This window comes from Sardina pilchardus, chromosome 1 (assembly GCF_963854185.1).
Source record: "Sardina pilchardus chromosome 1, fSarPil1.1, whole genome shotgun sequence".
NCBI classification, from domain to species: Eukaryota; Metazoa; Chordata; class Actinopteri; order Clupeiformes; family Clupeidae; genus Sardina; species Sardina pilchardus.
In genome coordinates, this window is record NC_084994.1 from 48,741,715 (window position 1) to 48,760,547 (window position 18,833).

General features: G+C 48.3%; 2 protein-coding genes across 5 annotated transcripts in view; one reads left to right on the top strand and one right to left on the bottom strand.

The window, feature by feature from the left end:
• Nucleotides 1-8,136, bottom strand: part of tnrc6c2 (trinucleotide repeat containing adaptor 6C2) — a 50,578-nt gene extending 42,442 nt beyond the window's left edge. For all 4 annotated transcript variants that reach the window (XM_062547575.1, XM_062547559.1, XM_062547567.1 and 1 more), the window contains exon 1: nt 7,353-8,136. The gene's annotated coding sequence lies outside the window, so the exon portion shown is untranslated. The remainder of the gene's footprint in view (nt 1-7,352) is intronic.
• Nucleotides 1-18,016, top strand: part of LOC134094196 (peroxisomal sarcosine oxidase-like) — a 284,404-nt gene extending 266,388 nt beyond the window's left edge. The window contains exon 9 of the transcript XR_009940430.1: nt 18,007-18,016. The gene's annotated coding sequence lies outside the window, so the exon portion shown is untranslated. The remainder of the gene's footprint in view (nt 1-18,006) is intronic.
• Nucleotides 18,017-18,833: the final 817 nt, after the last annotated feature.

Genomic DNA, 18,833 nt, shown 5'->3' on the forward strand with positions numbered 1-18,833 from the left:
GCTGCAGTTGTAGGTAGACAAAAAGAAAGACATGGGGGGAGAAACGACCTGTCTTCTTCTTCTGAGCGTGCATAGAAAAAAAGGGGCAGCAGATCGGTTATGCTTACTCAATCAGAAGCAACAAAAGGAGGTGCTTTCTGCTCTTTATTGCTGCGGGCTGAGATGCCACGCAGTGACAGTCTAAAAATAAGCGCTTTGAAGTTTCCAGTAATAAATTACAGTGAGCTAGAACCAATGCACTTCTCAGTTAATGTCTGCGCACAGCTGCAAATCAATCGCCCACACAAAAACCTTTGTGCGATCTCTACGTTAAATCCAAATTAAATGACACTGACAAGACATTGTCATTCACTGTCAAAAATTGCAGAAATACGATTATGGAGCCCATAGATTAGCGTCAGTATTTGCTGGTTAATCTGGAAGAAATGGCAGTTCTCAAGGCGAAGTGACCTTAAATAGCCTGTACCAAGAGGAGAAACACAAAACCACAGGAATCCACTGGTTCGCATCAACACTGTAGCCAGCACTCCAACCTCTATGGAGCACAGCGCTAGGATCTGACCAGGATAAAAACCAGAAATGGAAACTTGGGTTAGTGAAATGAAGAGAGAAAGCTCTATAAAAGTCTGAACGGGCCTTCCTCGAAGCTAAATAAGATGATGTGTCATTCTGGAAGCAGTGCCACTTTTGTAGAATTCGACGGGTGTATTCTACTTTATGGTGAAGAGCCCAGGCTGCAAATACAGCTTTGTGCTTCGGTGCAGCCCGTATCACTTTGCATTTAATGCATACAGTGGATTACTGAGTAGGCTAACTGTTGGGTGGCAGCAGCTCGGATGTGCACCAACACAACATTTCAGCATTAAACTTGACATGAGGTCCTTACCAGGAGAACATGATCGCTCATGAAGTTGTATAATTTAGGCATACATGGACAGAGTCTCGGAATTCTATGACAGGAAAGAGGTACATTAATAGTGTTTTCTAGGCAAGTGACACAGCCACGAGAAAGATGTTGTCACAGCTAGCAGAAGTTAATGAAACACCAGCTCAGTAAATCTCGTTTTATCAGTTTCTTGCATTCTTTGGAGATGACATGATGACAAAACTGAGTCCAGAGGAAATAAAACACAGAATAAAATTTAAATCTGCGCTCTGTTTCAGTGAGGGTTTGAAACGTTCTGCTATTTCAAGGCTTCCAACAAGAACCTCAGTGTTTCGACCTCTGCCATAACAAACAAGAAGCAGCAAATGTCATGCTTCTGAAGAACACGGAGTGATAAACAAAGGGAAAATACTCCAGGAGCCATACTACTTCTGCTGAGTACCACACATCCCATTCATCACATCAAAATTGATTAACTCTCTGCCTGGGTTTGTTCAAAGGAAATTGCTATTCAACAGCAAGGGCTCATTTTCTAGACTCTAAACACTACACTTAACGTAGATCCCCATCCTGATCGCTGTAATTCTCAGCGCCCTGTTGTCTTACTTTCTTGTAATTCCTCTACATTTACAACGTTTTGGTGGTGGACCCTGGGGAGAATTGGTGCAAAAACCAGCCAGGGTACCCCAACTTAAATTCAAGACTTTCCAAGACCTTTTTAATAGCACACTACACATTACATGTTAAACTGTGCTGTCGTAAAGACTAAATCATGCCAATCTTTGCTTTTGTCTTGGAATGACAGAAGCCAGTTAGGAGGCCATTCAGCTTGTTTCACATTAGTGCTTATTATACTGATTAACTTCTCAGTTCTCAGTTAGAATTTGCTCCACCTTTTGCTCATCTTAGCTGCTCAAACTTCATGTCAACTCACTGCCACTCATTTTTAACTCGTTTTGAATATTTAATTCTTAAAGTTTCAACTATCCCACCTCTGACATCTTTCCTGATGGGCTCACGTCGTCACTATTCCAGCTGACATTTCAGACACACCTGCACTAGCAGCACACACTTTCACTCTAGGCGTGAATGGCGTGAATGACTGAGGGATGAGAAACATGAACACGTTTCAAAGATAATTTGTTTATTTCCTGAAGAAATGCATATTTTCCCCTTGGGATCTACAATATCTTTGACGTTACAGTATCCATTAAAGGAATAATATTTTAAGTAATTTTCTGTATGTATCTATGTTTTTGTTGAATGTTGTGCTTGTATTGCTGCTGAAACACTGTAATTTTCCCTTGGGGATGAATACATTATATCTATCTATCTATCTAATTCTACCACAGGAAAAAAATAAGATCTTGAGACGAAATTCAAGATTTTGTACACAAAATTCAATACTTTTAAGACATTAATTTGACAATATCCAATTTAAGACTTTTTCAACATTTTTAAGACCAGCGGGTACTCTGGCAGCAAAACCATCAGAATCACTGCACTGAGTAGCTGATATTACACTTACTTATGCTGTGCTTGGATATTGAGCACAGAGATGACAGCAGTTGTGAAAAACAAGTATCCTTTATCAAATTGGACAAGACAATTACAAAGACAAGGGGTCTGCCCGCAACGGAAGGCAGCTGCCAGCTTGTCCTGTCTAACAAGTCACTTGCCGTAACAAGAATCAAGGTACCAGCTACTAATTTTGCTTGGGACCGCCTAGCAGTATAGCAACATAGCAACACAGAAGAGTGTTGTCAGAAATCGCTAGCCTTTTCTGCTTCAGCTCCAGACCGTAGGCAGACCATTATAGTAGTTATCAAACAGGGACTTTGGGGCCAACCCCCCTCATGTACTCAAACCGTATTCAATAACCAACAGTTCAAACTGCATAGGTCTGCGCAGCTGCTCACCAGCTTCCCATTCCCAGCCTCTAGTAGCTATTCATCAGCATTCAGCCTGTTGTCATACCAAAGTCACATTTTGTGAGAAACCAGGTATAAAAACAGATTCAATTTCATCATGAAAAAATAGCCCAAGATTCTCCAGATAACCCCCACTTCCTCAGACCGCCATCTAGCAGCATCGTACTGAGTCAACTTCACCGCGTTCACATGGCCACTAGCTTTTTTTTCCTGGAGGAAACACTGAAAGACACTGTGTGGACTGAGATGGACTCACTGACATCCTCGTCCTCCTCCTCCTCCTCCGTGTGCCCCTGCTCCCCGTCTCCTCACCCTCCCATCTGCACAATAGTTTCTTCTGCTCTCTCAAGGTTACACTGACAGCAACTGCACGAGCCACACAAGTAGTGTCGGGGTGATTGTCTCTGACAGCCTGTCAAGGGTGTGTGAGTGTAAGTGTGTGTATATACGCATGACGTGCATGACCGGGAGAATCTGAACCTCCTCGTCTAAAGCGACGGAACAGAGCCCCCATCCTGCAGAGATGACTGTTTTGGGGCTGAGGCGAGGATGTCACCGATAGCAACTCCAGCGCTCCCCCGCTGTTCTCAAGAAGAGAACACACGAGGTATGACACCGAGGATGTTGAGATGTGGCATGTTGCGCTTCAGCAGGGCAGGGTCACGTCTACTGAACCGAGAACAGTAGGAGTAGCGCTTTGAAGGATCTCTGAGGAGTGTTATGAGCGTGTGTGAACACAGAATCATGCACACGTTAGTTCTTCTGTTAACACACAAGGACGCACCATTCACATAGCTGTGGCATTAAGTCAAACGCAAAGATCTCCACAAATCTAGAGACGAATAAAGGCCATGAGTTGAACCGACATGTCTGTCCAGTGATCATACAGCATCCCGTGAATTCTTCACCGTCCCATTAGAACCCACAAATCATTCTGATCTTTGCAGCACCTAACCATAACTGCCTGGTAAACATGACAACATTCCAAAATGGCCATTTCAGAGTGCCCCCATGAGACATTTCAGTCTGGCAGCTCCAACGCCGCTAGCATTTCAGTGCTGCTGAATTATTTTGGCTGCATAACCTTTGCCCATGACACAAAAACAACCTCGGGAAAGTTCCAGAGCAATGATGAGTGTTTAATTGCCACATTCGAGACAATGACAGTGGTCCCTGCCTTTTGGGTGAGTCTCTCTCTCCCATTAGCTGAGCGTGGACAAGGAGGCCCCCGCCCTGACACAGGACATTCCCCTGGAGCCCCGCCAACACTCACACAGCCTCGTCCTCTCCTCTTCGCTCTGCTCCGCTCCCCGCCCCCCTCAAGTCCGGAGCCCCGACCCTCCTCCCTATCCTAATCCGGCCCGCCTCTCACATGGAGCCCAGGCCGCCGCCTCCCTCCCCATTTCAGCCTCTTACATCAGAGGGGCTCCGGGCGGGACACTGTATCCTCCCTCCGAGGGGCCGCCGGGAGGGGGGGGGGGGGGGGGGGACGGGACCGCGTCGGAGAAACACGTGTGTGACGCCCGACCAGCACGCAGTCACGTCTTCTTTCTTCTCAAAGTTGGGTTTTTTCTGGCTCGTCGTCTTCCTTGTTTTAACAGGCTGCAATAATGAGCCGGGTTTTATATGTCTGGAGGCTACCTGCTCCCTCTACCCTCTAAATCTCCATGGACACCATCTCATGTGTGATAAAAACTAAAGTAGACAGCACAGCTGTTTGGGCTTGGCATTATCCTCCTTAAAACTCGCAGTTAGTTTTTTTGGGGGGGTGAAAGGGGTCTTCAAAGACTGTTTTTGCCTTAAATATGCTCCAGTCTCATGGCACAGAGAGCAGGCGATCTCTGCGAGCTAAACTGCCGCTTTATGAGGGGGGGAATAACGGCAGGCTTCAGCACCCGCTCAGACGGGGATGAGATGGGCAGCGCCGTAAAGCCGGGCACCCCGCAGGCCCCTGAGCTCTTACAAGGTTTGTGTGTTTGTTTGCCTGACTCTTTTGAGGTCAGACGTGGAGAGGCTCAAATCAAGTCCATGAATCAAGTCATGCTCCGAACGCAACAATTCAGCACAGCTAGGACATGCATTCACTGGTGAAATACGCTACCCTTCATAAATACAGGCTCACAGAAACAATTACGTACTTAAGATTCAACCAAAAACGGAACTGATTCTCTCCTAAATTGTTTAAGGTAAAAAAAAAAAAAAACATGTTCAATAACTTTTATTTGTAAATACTCTCACATCTCCCAAAAGTAGCACTTCCTGCAGAGCTCAGACAGTGGTGCTCTGTCTTAGAACACGGTGTTCCAGAATACCGATCAGCATGCACATGGCAGCAACGGAGCGGCTCCGCCACACAACGTGATTTCAGATGAAAGAGCAAAATAAAAACGCTGTCTCTCCAGCTGCAAGCAGCGGTCCCAGCTCACAAAACAGGAGGAATTCCCCGACACCACTTCAGCGACCGACCAACCACCTGCCTCCGCGGCGGCCTGGGCGCTGATCAATGGCGTTGTGTGTGTCAGCGCCCGGTGTGCCTGAGCGGCGTCTGCCCCACTGCCGTATGGCACACCACTGAATCACTTAACTAAGTGACAGGGGCCTTTTAGCCCTTTTCAGCTCCACTGAATGCGGGAGGCACCGAGACAGCCACCCCATGGCCCCACTGCTCCACTCCCCTCTCCCCTCCAGCCCCTGGTTCTCACCCATTCTTGCTATTGCAGCGGTCCAGAAGGGCCCCTGACCCTGAGAGACGGGGTGGGGGGTGAAGGGGGGGCAGAAGTCTGGCAGCTGGGGGAACCTCGGGGGGGAAGGGGGGTTAATGCCCAATCCTAAACCTCAACCATGAACAGCCACACGCATGTAAACAAAAAGAAAACCCGTACACATACACAGAGGGAAAGTGCTTTAAGCATTCTCAGTCGCGCCTGCCATCTATTTCATTCCGCTGCCCCACTGGTGTGTGACGACAGAGATAAGGCAGCACTGACACAGACGTCAGAAAAAAGGAAGGGGAGGGTGTGGAATCGAAAGAGAAAATTGTGTACTTCAATTAAGACACGCCAGATAGATATTAAAAGCTATACCCCAGTGCCTTAGGATAGGATGCGACGGAAATGTGAGGGAAGCTGACAGTTCAATCAGAAACTCGTATGCTTGCCCCCTCCCTCCCCCCTTCATTTTTTCAAGGGGTGTGCATCCCTCAGAATGAGGATGATATATTTCATGGAGATAAGAATACAGGATTGGAAATTATAGGTTCCATGCGGTCTGATTATGGTTTTGGGCACAAGCCTTCATTTCCTACTGAACTAGAATTTTTAAAGCGTCAGATTTATCTTTAAATAAAAGGATTTATCTCAGATGATACAACATTTGTAATAACTACACAACTGAAGCCCGGTGCAATGCCTGCCAGAAAGGAGATGCTAATCCAATAAGATCTGAGAGGTTGAAATGAAGTGAAATGAAACAGTCCTTCAATGCAATTCTTTACCGATGGTAGCTTAATGAATCAATGTTTGGATGTCATCCAACTCAGGAGATACATTAAGGAGAGCCAAAGCTGTTCACAAACAGAAGAATGTCCTTACAAAAAACACATCTTCATTCAAAAGACCTTTGCAGAAGCATACAGCACATTATTCTAAGGAAAATTGAGAGGCTTTTTATCTTTACAACTAAAATATCAGTTTGTCAAAGGCAGAGAGTAAACACAGCGCTGACAAAAATATGAAACCATTTCAACTCTACAACTTCACGATACAGAATATTTTTCACATTAATCGGGAACTTTAAATGAACAAGGTGAACTTAGTCTAATAAAGGTTTCAAAGCTACTTCAATAAATGAGCGACAATGCACCCTGAATGCCATACATGACCATAAGGTGTTTCATCTTAATTCACTAATGGACATGGGCCTTTTTCTTTTAATTAAGTCGTAATTAAGATCGTCGGAGAATACAAACTTACTTATTTCAGGTAGCCTAATGTGGAAGAATAGGGAAGGTGCCCAGGCAAAATATCACATTGACGAGATCTGTGACGCAGTTAGCTCAGCAAAACAGTCCATGAATAGGACGCTTTAAATACATACAATAAGAAAGTCAGTAAAATACTTCCTGTTAATTGATATTTATAAAGCACGGTACGCAGACAGCTTTATTTTGCGACGTGACACCGGGTAATCTCGCCAGAGCTAGTTTGCTTGCTAAGTCAATTAAGGTACGCTCCGACCGCAAAACGGAGACCAATGTCATTTTCAAACGGTGTTACCGAGTCAGTCAGGGTAGTTCAGCAAACCCGATTAGCAAAATACACGCTTAATGGCCGATTGCTTTAGGGAAAATCTAACAAATGCGTAAAATCACTGTGACCGCAACTGTCCTTCAGCCGGGTCATTTAAAAAATGGATTATCTTAACTGTATCGCTTCCAATCGTAAAGATAGACCCATATGACATAAAATTAGATGCAAGCTTTCGTCTCAGTCGTTGCAACAGTTAAAAATGTAAACTTTAAAACCTTCAATCCTTACCTTAGTAATCACAAGTTGAGCTTTGGCAGCTTTCAGTATAGAATTGTTGCATGGCAGAAGGTGGTGCAGAAAGGCATTTTCTTGTGCCCTTTCCAAAAAAGTACCCGTAAGTGACAGATCAGTGGCTAATTCAAACGCATTCGCAGTTAGCTAACGTTTGCTAGCTATCTTTTCAGGATACTGCGAATTTACGCTAAGCAGCTTCATAACAAAAATGCTGCGGTCGCTGATAACTATTCACATAGCAATAAATGTTCAATACCAGTTTAAAAAATCAGCTTCAAAAACAAAACACGGACTCAAAGCCTTGACGGCACGACACATCACAACACTGCTGAAATCGAGAAAAATAGCTAGCTACCAAAGAATGTAACGTTCGCAAAGTGTCATTAAAGCATCTAGCCAAATATTCCGATACGATAGTTTGCATCAAAAATCGACTGGTATGCAATTTATAGCTAAATGGTGCAAAATAAAGGAGGGCAGTATTAGGCTCTTCGCCGATAACTTGGCATAGGGCAACCGACGACGCTTGCAAGCTAACTCTAGTTTAAAGTGCAAAGGAAATATTTTGTTACGCTTGCTAGCTAGCTGAAAAGCTAGCAGGTAGATTAAACTAAAACAACCGACTGACAACCTGGCTGCAACGAATGCAACTGAAAAAGAAATCCTGGAGAACGAATTCTTGAAATATCCAAATGCAAGTGCGGACAGTCCAAATAAAGCGTTCGCTGAATTCTTGTTGAGTGGCGCTCATGCAGCCATTTTGTTCAAACTAACAACATTCGCTGCCCTCCGAGGAGGAGGAGTAAAACAGGAAGTGGCCCGATGCCCCAACAGCTCTCCACGTGACCCTAGCTGAGCAATGAGCTTGCAAGGTAGTCACTTGAGCACCGCCCTTTCGTATCCTTGGCGACGGTCCAGGACTCCAACCACAGACAAGTAAAGAAAATCTGTGATAGGCCTGCATAGTCTTAGAATTAGTGGTTGACATCTGCCTAATGATGTTATCTGTCACACAAAGTTTCTTTTTATTTATAGGTATGGATTTATTTGTTGGATGTCCATCCATGGCTATTTCTTGCATAGCCTAGGCAGACACTCAGCCTATCAGGGGCAACTAATTCAACTAAAAATGTGGTCAACCCTGTTTAAAAAAATCTGGGATGAAATGACCCAGAAGTGGGTGAGTGACAGCCACGATTACAACGGCTGCTCTTCAGATATTTAAGAATTCCCTTTGGCATTGACCTACTGGACCATTCTTTATGAAGGGGAAGGAGATGAGGCATCAATGACGAATGATCAACATGACACACATGAATAAATCTGCAGCACTGGCAAATAATTACAAGATAGCTAAATAGGCTTGTGTAAATGAGGACAGGAGCCCTCTCTGATGGGCTATGTAGGCTACATAACGGGATGCCTGTGTCTCACTCACCCACTTAACTACCTCTGCCATTTTCTCCCAGGTATTTCAAATGTGCTATTACTGTCCGATTTGCTTAATTGCTTTCACATTTAAGCTGCTGTTGATGGTGGAGTGGCAAAGAAAAAAAGGCCTGGCTGACATTCTGATAAGAGGAAATCCAGACACAGAAGAAACCACAGCATTTGCCAATTGGTCCTCTCTTTCTCTGCTGGAGTCTCTCTTTTGTTTTCATTCCAGGAGGATGACAAAGCTCCACAGAGGGGTTTCATTTTGACCATCCCTTTCTGGAGAAGTGTTTTCTCTGTACACACACACACACAGACACACACACACACATGCAAGTATGCCTACCCACACACATGCACATATCCCTCTTTCACTGAGTGCTAAAACAAGACCTTCATCGTACTAACTGCTGTACCTTTTGCTACTGCCTGAGTAAATGTGGGACCCAGCCAAACCCAGAGAGCAATGGGCCAGCGCCTGATCTGTGCAAAGCCTCCTTCACCAGTCATTAAGTCCTAGACACCTCTGACATCCTGTCTGGTGCCGCATGATAGATGGGCTTGTGCTTGTGTATTGATTATGAATAGGGAAAATGCTCTCTTGAGTCTGAAGATTATGCCCGCCAGTGATCAAAATGCAGACGGTGACCGCCACACGTTCATGCAAGTTGACATTTCCAAAGGCATGACTTGACATATGCAAAATGACAGAGGTAATTATGCCAACGCAGAGCTCCAGAGAGGCGGAGAGGAGACGCCGCGGCTCCCAGCCGACACCGGAGTCCCCCCCTGCTCCTCCATTAGCGGACACTGGACAGCACCTTGCCTCCTGTCTCAGAATTTATGAGGATATCAAGGGAGGAACAAGGACACGCAGAACAAATAATCCTGCCCTCTCACAAGAGCATTACAGCCGTGAAGTTTAGGCCCCCACATGGTGGAATGATTAAACCCCTGTTGTTTTACACGGGGTGACATAGATGTGATAATCCATAAGGCCTCAGAGTACAGCACTATAAAATAAAAATTACAAGCTCCCAGCAAGGGCTGTAAAAGCATCTGTCACTGCAGTGGCGGAAGGACGACAGTGGGAAGAGCAGAGATAGAGCGTGCGTGCGTGCACGCACACACACACACACACACACACACACACACACACACACACACACACACACACACACACACACACACACACACACACACACCCTGGGATGGGGCAGAGCGAGTGTTTTCATTAGACTCTGTTAAAGATAAGGATGAATTGCCCTCAGGAAGAGCACAATAAAAACCCGAGGCGAGCGGCCGCTGTTTACTGATGCAGCGTGGACCTTGGCCACAGCGTGACCCTGCTGCTTCTCCTACAGGGCTCAGATGGGGGTGGAGGAGGGGGGGGGGGCAGAGAGAGAGAAACAAACAAACCACCAGGCAGAAGGAAGAGGAAAGGGCTGTGCCAGCCAGGGTGCCACGGTGGTGGTGGTGGTGGTGGTGGTGGTTGGGGAGCGAACGCTGCTGCTGCTGCTGCTATGAGAGGGTGGAGGGGGGAGCAGAGCAGCGGAGCAGAGCAGAGCAGCACGGCCATATTTGTGAGCTGCTGTAATTTCCCTCGGGAGAAGTGTCTGAGGCAGGTAAAGGCCATGGAGAAACGAGAGTGGGAAAGAGCGAGGGAGCTGGAGGGAGGGAGGGAGGGAGGGAGGGAGGAAGACAGAGAACAAGAAGGGAGAGCAGAAAGAGAGCGAAAAAGAGAGATTAGGGAGAATAATGTAGATCACTAATCGAATCTAGCAATCACAACAATAATTTCTCATTTTATAGCTTTAGGTTCATCAGGATAAAGCTGTCTCTTAAGGCATTACATTACTAACATACAGTATATGATGTCAAGTGTCCTCCCTCTGTGAAAACAGATTTTTTTTTTATTCATGTTATTTGCACAGCAGCACACATTTTTGACAGAAAGCGGTTCATCATGGGCGGATATCTTGCCCTCGGGGTCTATTTATGTAATCACTTCCTGATTAGGGATGCTTTGAAGCAGCTAATTACAGTTCAGCTCACAAAATGACCATTTCTGGAGTTCAGCAGTATTAGCATAGCAAAGCTGCTCTCCACACACAAGAATGCCTACTGGTCAAACTAATCAGCATCATTAGCGGGCCAGTCAGCATCTTTACAACGTTTTAATCACAGTAGGATCTTCCAGTCAGCTCACTGCTCTGCGTGAGTACGGCTCTATTTCTCGCTCTCTCCCTCTGTGTGTGTGTGTGTGTGTGTGTGTGTGTGTGTGAATGCAATTGAGAGACACAAGCGTGTGTGAGTGTGTGTGTGTGTGTGTGTGTGTGTGTGTGTGTGTGTGTGTGTGTGTGTGTGCACTTTCCCCCCTCTCTCCCACAAACTCATTACAGAGAATAAGATCAACGTGGATTTTATGGTGTTTTGGGAACTGACTGGTTAATCAGATTTATTGCACACTTAAGCTTAATTGATTGCCTTCATGGGTCCAAATGAATAATTAAGTGCTAACAAGCATAGTTTCTGTTTCATCAACCTACAAGCTAGTCGAGGAGATGCTAATGACCCACAGGGAGGGGTGGGAGGAAGACTTGTCAATCAGCCTCTCACAGACGTCCCAGTATGGTGGTGCTCTAACCTGTGTAAACACCCGCGATTAGCCCAGGGGTCTATGAAGACGACATGAAATAAGTCCCCTGAAATAATGATACGAGTACATTATTACACAACAGATGGCATATTAAATGTGCAAATGTCATTCCCAATGTGCAAATGTCATTGCAACTGTGTATGTTTATGCTGATTTTCAAAGGATAACGTTTTAAACTGCTGAGGTTGTTTTTATTAGAGGTTTTGAGCGACCCAGTGAAATGGCGAGGCTGCAATGAAACCCAAAACACTGTGAGGGTGTCACTGTGGAAACAGGATTACAGCCGTCCCAGCTGCCCTTCAGTTGCTCTTGGCCAGATCAATATGAGCATCCATGCTGGAGTCCCCCCCTCCAGATTAACCAGCAGAATCAACTCCCAGCCAACACCTTCCCTGGTAGCACCCCATCGATCCAGCGCTGTGGGCTCACGGAGCCACTGCATGTACTGACACAAGTGTTGACTGGAGTGGGCTTTTGGACAGCACTCTCTTGAGGGGGGGGGGGGGGGGGTGGGGGGGGGGTGCTCAGTGGAGTGGCTGAAGAGCTGTGAAAGAACAAGTGATTTCATTTTTTTATGTGCTTACTGACACTCAATCACGTGCACACGCGTGCACACATACACATACACACACACACACACACACACACACACACATACAATCGCAACAATAACATTACAAAAGTGCTTGTGTAAAATCACACATGAGCACACAATCAAGCATGCGTGCAACACGGACAAAAGACCATGTCGGCAAACAAACACAAGCGCACGGTGACAACTCTGCATGTTCACCCACCAGGGCTGAGCTGCTCCAAATCAATAACAACATGCAGACTTATTTGACTAAAAAAAAAGAAAAAAAGCCCAGTGCATTAATTCTACCTGCCCGTGTAAATGTTACAGGCATATCCAAAGGCGAGGGCTGATATTTAGGAGTACATTAATAGAGGTGGGTGACGGGTTAATTCAGTTTCTGTGGCAGGGAAACAGAGGTGCTCTCTGGGCATTCTGGGTGTGTGATGGGGGTGGGGGTGGGCGTTGGAGGGGGGGGGGAGGCCCAGCCAGGGTGTTGTTTGGAGCGATACCATCCCCTTTCCCTTTGGCCATGTGTCACTTTGATTAATGTAGCTTTCCTTCCAGTGACCCCCAAGGTCAGGGGAGTAGAGGGAGCGCGGGGGCTGGCGGGCGGCGCTACTGGATGGGGGTAACGGATGCATAATTCACTCCCCCAAGGAAGCGCCGCGCCACGGTTCTAATCTGAATTGTAATCAAACTGCAGTGGCTTTTGCAAGGGACTGGAGGAGGAGAGAGAGAGGGGGAGAGGGAGGGAGGGAGGGAGGGAGCGAGAGAAAGAGGGAAAGAGAGAGAGAGAGGGAGAGGGAGAGGGGGGAGCGAGATAGAGAGGATCGATGGGGAGGGGAGGGAATCACATACGTGCACACAATCACACAGACACACAATTGCCCACAAACACACTTACAGACATACAGAGTTGCATATACACCTAAGTAATGTGTTTTATATGTATATAAGGGCAGCTATACTCACACTAAACTGATTATGCTCAATCTCACAAATGTCTGCACATACTGAAATGTGGTTAGCCACAAACAGTGCACATGTAAGCGCAGTCACACAGCCTACATTTCTGAGCAGTCACAAAATTCGAATTGCATTTGTATACATTCTTAAACATACAGATGCACGCATCTACAAACTCAAACAAATCAACATATCACATATAAACATACAATCACACACTCAACGAGCTCAAACACAAAACATCTACCCGTATTAAGTGGATATTAAAGCTGCATATGCGCTCACACAAGTTCTTTACACACACGCACACACACATAGCACTCAATCTGTCACACTTCCTGTGTCAATGACATCACCCAACATCTCCACACACCCCACCCCCCTCCGTTTTCTCCCCTCTCCCTCTCTTTGGCCGAGAGAGCAGCAGCTAGCCTGACTCAGTTGCTCATAACCACAACACGTCCCACACGGCATATCACTACCTCGCTGCGCTCCCTCAAACAAGAGTCACAACACACCGCGCTCTCCTTCTCCCCACACTAAGCGCTCCTGTCCGAGGACCCCCAAAACACAGAAGGATGATGGGCACCGAAGACAGGCCGCCAAGGTGTGCAATCAACAGAGGCTTTTTGTGCGCAAGTTTATCGACTTTGAGAGATGGAGTGTGATGATGAAGGCTTTGTGGGCGCGTCGCGCGCTCTGTCTTTTCCACGGGCACACCTACATTCCTGTGTAAATGTCACATCAACAGTGTAGCAGCAGTGCTCGGTCCAATGTGGCTGCAGCCCCTGGTCAAAGACAGCACACTCTCAGGCTGTAATGCTCTGTGCTATCAATTTGAGACTGCCACCTCCCACCCCTCCCCTCCCCTCCCCTCTCTTCTCGCTTTCTCCCTCTCTCTCTCTCTCTCTCCTTTCTTTTCTCCTGCTCCCCATTTCCAGTCAGCACACACACACACACGCACACACACGCACACACACACACACACACACACACACACACACACACACACACTCCAGAGCGCCATGAATCTTTCATGCTGCCGCTCGCTATAATCCCTGAGGCGTGCTCCCCGGAGACCCACACACCCGCCTCCATCACCTCACACCAGCAGAGAGGGAGAGGGAGAGAGGGACACATAAAGACCGAGGGAGGGAGAGAGAGAGGGAGGAGAGAGAGAGAGACGGAGGAGGGAGGGGTAGAGAGGTGTGTGTGAGAGAGAGAGAGTGAGAGACAAATTGAAGGTGTGCTGGAGGACTGGGTTTCAGAGCTGCAATTACTGGCGCTCCTTTGACCGAGGGAGAGAGCCAGGCGAGGAAGACAAAGGTATTTTTGTTCCTCTCGCTCTCCTCCGTGCGCCGTGCGTTCGGCGTGACGCACACTACGAGGGCCCCGCCGGCGCTGTTCCCCCGCCGTCGCCAAGGCTTTCCCCACCGCCAGGGCTCCACAGCAGATAGAGATCTTGATGCCAACTGATAGGGATGTCAGGGGATGGGCACACGAGCACACACATCCTTGTGATGTCCTCGCTGGGAGACCAGTCCAGACCACGGAGACACAAGAGCAATCAAGGACACACCACCACTCTCTCTTTCTCTCTCTCACTCTCTTTCTCTCTCTCTCTCTTGCCTTCTCTCTCTCTCCCTCAGGAGGGGAAAACTAGCCCGCTGAGACTCTGACGGTCGCGCGCTTGAAGAACACTTGAAGAAAATGCAAACGAGGCCATCAGACAATCCGAGGTGCGACACAGAATCCCTAACGGTGGAACGCCGAAAAGAACACGAGAACCTCGGCGGCGGTGATCCACCGGTTTCGCTGTGCGGCGCCAGGTTCAGGAGGTGCCCCCGTGCGGCTGTCTGCCCGTGTGCCCGCTCGGCTCTCTGGAGAGGGGGGCTCGCGCGGCACCGTACAAGCTCGAACAACGACAGAGGTGGCGGCGGAGCCAGGGAGAGGGAGCACGTTAATTAACAACACGGTCACCAAGCGCCGCAATCTCCTCGCGGCCGGGATTAGCTTACAGAGGCTCTGCCACAGATTTACTGTGACACTGATTAAGAAGGGGGTTTGGGGCGAGAGAGAGAGACAGAGAGAGAGAGAGAAGCAAAGGCAGGCATTAAAACCTATGTCATTAATGCAGCTTGAATTGCACAGGATTAGCATACTAGCAGGGTGCTACACCTTCCCACAGGGCAGCAGTCAGGTGTACCCTCTGAGGGAGGCCTCCTGCTGTCTGTGGGAGGTGTGGGGCCCCGTGGCCTGTGACCTTTGCCCTCTACACTAGCACAGCCCCGCTGAGGGGCGAGCGCTCCACACATGCTCCTGTGTGTGCATTAGCGGCACCTACAAAACACAATTACGGTGAGTTATGACCCAACTGTCCTGGTGGGTGGGTGGGTGCTGCCGTGCCGAGAGTGAGAGCGAGCGAGCGGAGGGAGAGGGGTGGAGGAGGGGGGTGGAGGTGGAGAGAGGCAGGGAGAGAGGGCAATGCATCACTGCAGCGTGGCAAACAAGCAGTGCGGCCACGCACCTACAAGCACCCCGGCAGGCTGTGGGGGCAAATGGAGGGGGCAGTGCCAATTTCACGCCTCCCTGCGCTGCATCCCCCTGTTTCACTACCATTCTCTAGCGCAACCCCCACAGACCTAACCCATCCCAACCCACACACACACACACACACACACACACACACACACACACAGACGCCATGCCAACACCCCCACCCTCCACTCGTAGCTGGAGTATGACAGCAGCATGGCATGAAGATCCATCTCCGGCTAACAACCCGGCGCCGCGCGCATAATAAACTAGCGCCCGCCGACCGCCAGCTGAGGAGCGCCGAAGAGTGATCCCCCCAGCCTCCCCGCCGCACCGCTCCAGGGGCCGACACACACACACACACACACACGCACGCACACACACACGCACGCCACCATCTACCTGCACAAGGACGTGAGAGAGGGCACGGCCATGTTTAATTACAAATAATAAAAGCAACTCTTTTTTTTTAATCATTCGTCCAACGCCTTCGCAATAATTACTCCCGCGGTTTTTCGAGTGGCTTCTAATTAACGCCGATTACGGCATAATGGCCTTCGCAATTATGTAACGCAGGCGTACACAATGTGTTGACATATTCCCACCTGTGCCGGTGTCAACTGTAACATTATTCAATGCATGTTTTATTTATCTATCGAGTTATTTATTTATTTATCTTTCCCACGGTGCCTTTTCAGAAGCGTCCCATGGCTATCAGAACATGTCTCCTCCTTTGTACGGCGCAGAAAGGCAGATTATTTTCAGGGCTTTAATTGCCTGTGGCAGACTGGTGTTGTTTTCTCTCCCTCCCTCCCTCTCTGTCTCTCTCTCTCTCTCTCTCTCCCTCTGTCTCTCTCCTCACTCCATCCCCCTCCTGTGTGGCGGTGGTGGCGGCTCTGTTTGTAGTGGTGCGGTGTTTACAGCCATGCCAGTGAGCCGGAGCGCATGGCTGCCTTTGTTTGCTCAGCCCCACGCAGTGACAGAGATAAGCTCCAGTGCTCACAGTGTAGGAGCAGAGCAGAGCAGAGCAGAGAGACGGCAGAGAGACCCGCCGCACACACACACACACACACACACACACAAACACACACACACACACACACACACACACACACACACACACACACACACACACACACACAGCTCCCATGGGACAGGGGACCAGGGTGGAGGGGTCGAGGTGGGCTACCACTGGTGTCAACACTGCTGTCTGGCTGGGCCTGTGTGTGTGTGTGTGTGTGTGTGTGTGTGTGGAGAGAGAGAGAGAGACTGTCTACCAGTCTGCTATGGCCCACTCGTCATTAGAGCTACGGGGGAGCGGGTGGGGGTGAGGGGGGTGGCCTTTAGCTGGGTGCTGTTGCCGCGGGGACATCTCAATGTCATTGGCAGAAAACACAGCGCTGTAAACAACAAAGCAGACGCTTACGCACAGCGCACAGCACACAGCCAGCGCTTGATCTCCATCATTTGATACAATTGACCCGTGGCACCATTACAGAGTTTTTGGCAAGCGGAGTCTAGATAGCGCTGGCGTCGCTCCCGTCCACTGTGGTGCATGCGGAGCTGGAGAGGGGGACACCCCGCGGAGTCGGACCGGGTGGGACGGAGGTGCGCCGGACCGGTCCAGCCCACCAGCGGGACCAGATGGACGAGGACGGCTGCCACGGGCGCGGCGGGGGCGAGCGCCAAGCGGCCCTCATCACACTAAATGGGCCCCCATGAACGCGCTGTGGAAGCCCTGACCCCACTCTACAGCCACGTCACCACTTGGCAACATGGGAGCTCCCCCCCCTACACACACACACACACACACACGCGCACACACACAGTTACCCAAATTAGCAGGAATTCTCACAAATGGAAATCCATTACGTCAAGATGCTGCAAATGACACATTATGAATGCACCAGAAGTGGCCTATTAAAGTCGAATCAGACATCGTCAATGCATTCATATCGGGAGACCAATCCCAGTTAAGTTAATAATGTGCAATCAATCACAGGTCACTTACCAGAGGGGCTAATGACACAGTGTTAAAGCCGCCCTAATCTGCCCGGCGACACTGCGCCGAGCGAGGGGCAAATTAGAGAGCAGTAATCCACCAGTGTGTATGTGTCTGATTGCTGAGTGTGTGTGTGTGTGTGTGTGTGTGTGTGATTAGTGAGTGTGTGTGTCTGATTGGTGAGTATGTGTGTGTGTGTGTGTGTGTGATTAGTGAGTGTGTGTGTCTGATTGGTGAGTGTGTGTGTGTCTGATTGGTGAGTGTGGGTGAAGCTCCTCTGTTAGACGGACTGAGCACAAGTTTTCTATGCCCTTCATTTTAACACCAAAGTGGGTCCAGATTTAGAGAGTGCTGGAGGCTGGGATTAATTGGATTCGGTGGTAAATAGGAAAATGGTGTGTGTGTGTGTAAGAGAGAGAGAGAGAGAGAGTGTGTGTGAGAGAGAGAGAGTGTGTGTGTGTGTGTCTCCATGTAGTATTGTCTGCATGCAGAAACTGCATTCCACTCTCTCCAGTATAGTGAATCAAAAAGCCCAGATGACGGTGACACGTGTAGAACACATTTCAGCCCCTTTGCCATTGTCTGAATGACATCATTTGGAGAGAATCCCTCCTGTCGTCGGCTGCCAACTATTGTGTTGAGGACAGCTTGAGAACTAATGCACTAACAGGGATAACATAGTGACACACTGGTGAGGAACAACACTTGGGCTGCTCTGATATTTGAGGGTGTATCACTGACAGTCTGTTCGCGTTGGCATCCTCTGCAGGAGCGAGGGAATAGGGGGAAGGGCAGGAGGAGCGAAAGAGGTAGGAGGAAGAAGCGATAGAAGAAGAAGAAGTAGAAGAAAAAGAAGAGTGGAATGATTCACTGGCACAGTTGGTCTCCCTCCCTGTGTGAAACATGACGTTGATGATCTTCTCCGTGTGCCTCCATCTTGTCCTCCCCTCCTGCCCCCTCTTGCCACTGATCTGACCAACCAAACAATAACATCAATAACATCAAGACCATTTCTGAGCCTGTTACACCACGGGCCTGTGGAGTTAACACCTTAACACCATCCCACAATTATCAACATGGATAATTCACTCTTAGAAAACAAAGGCGCTGTATAGAACCAACAATTGTTCTATTGCATGCTTCATATGACACCCCTAAATTGCTTTTCAAACCATTTTGAAGAGTTCATTAAAGGAACCCTTCAGGGTTCTTGGTTCTATATAGCAACCCAATAGTGTTCTGTGCCTATGTCTATGTGTTGGCGTAAGTTCATGCGTGTGTGTGTGTGTGTGTGTGTGTATA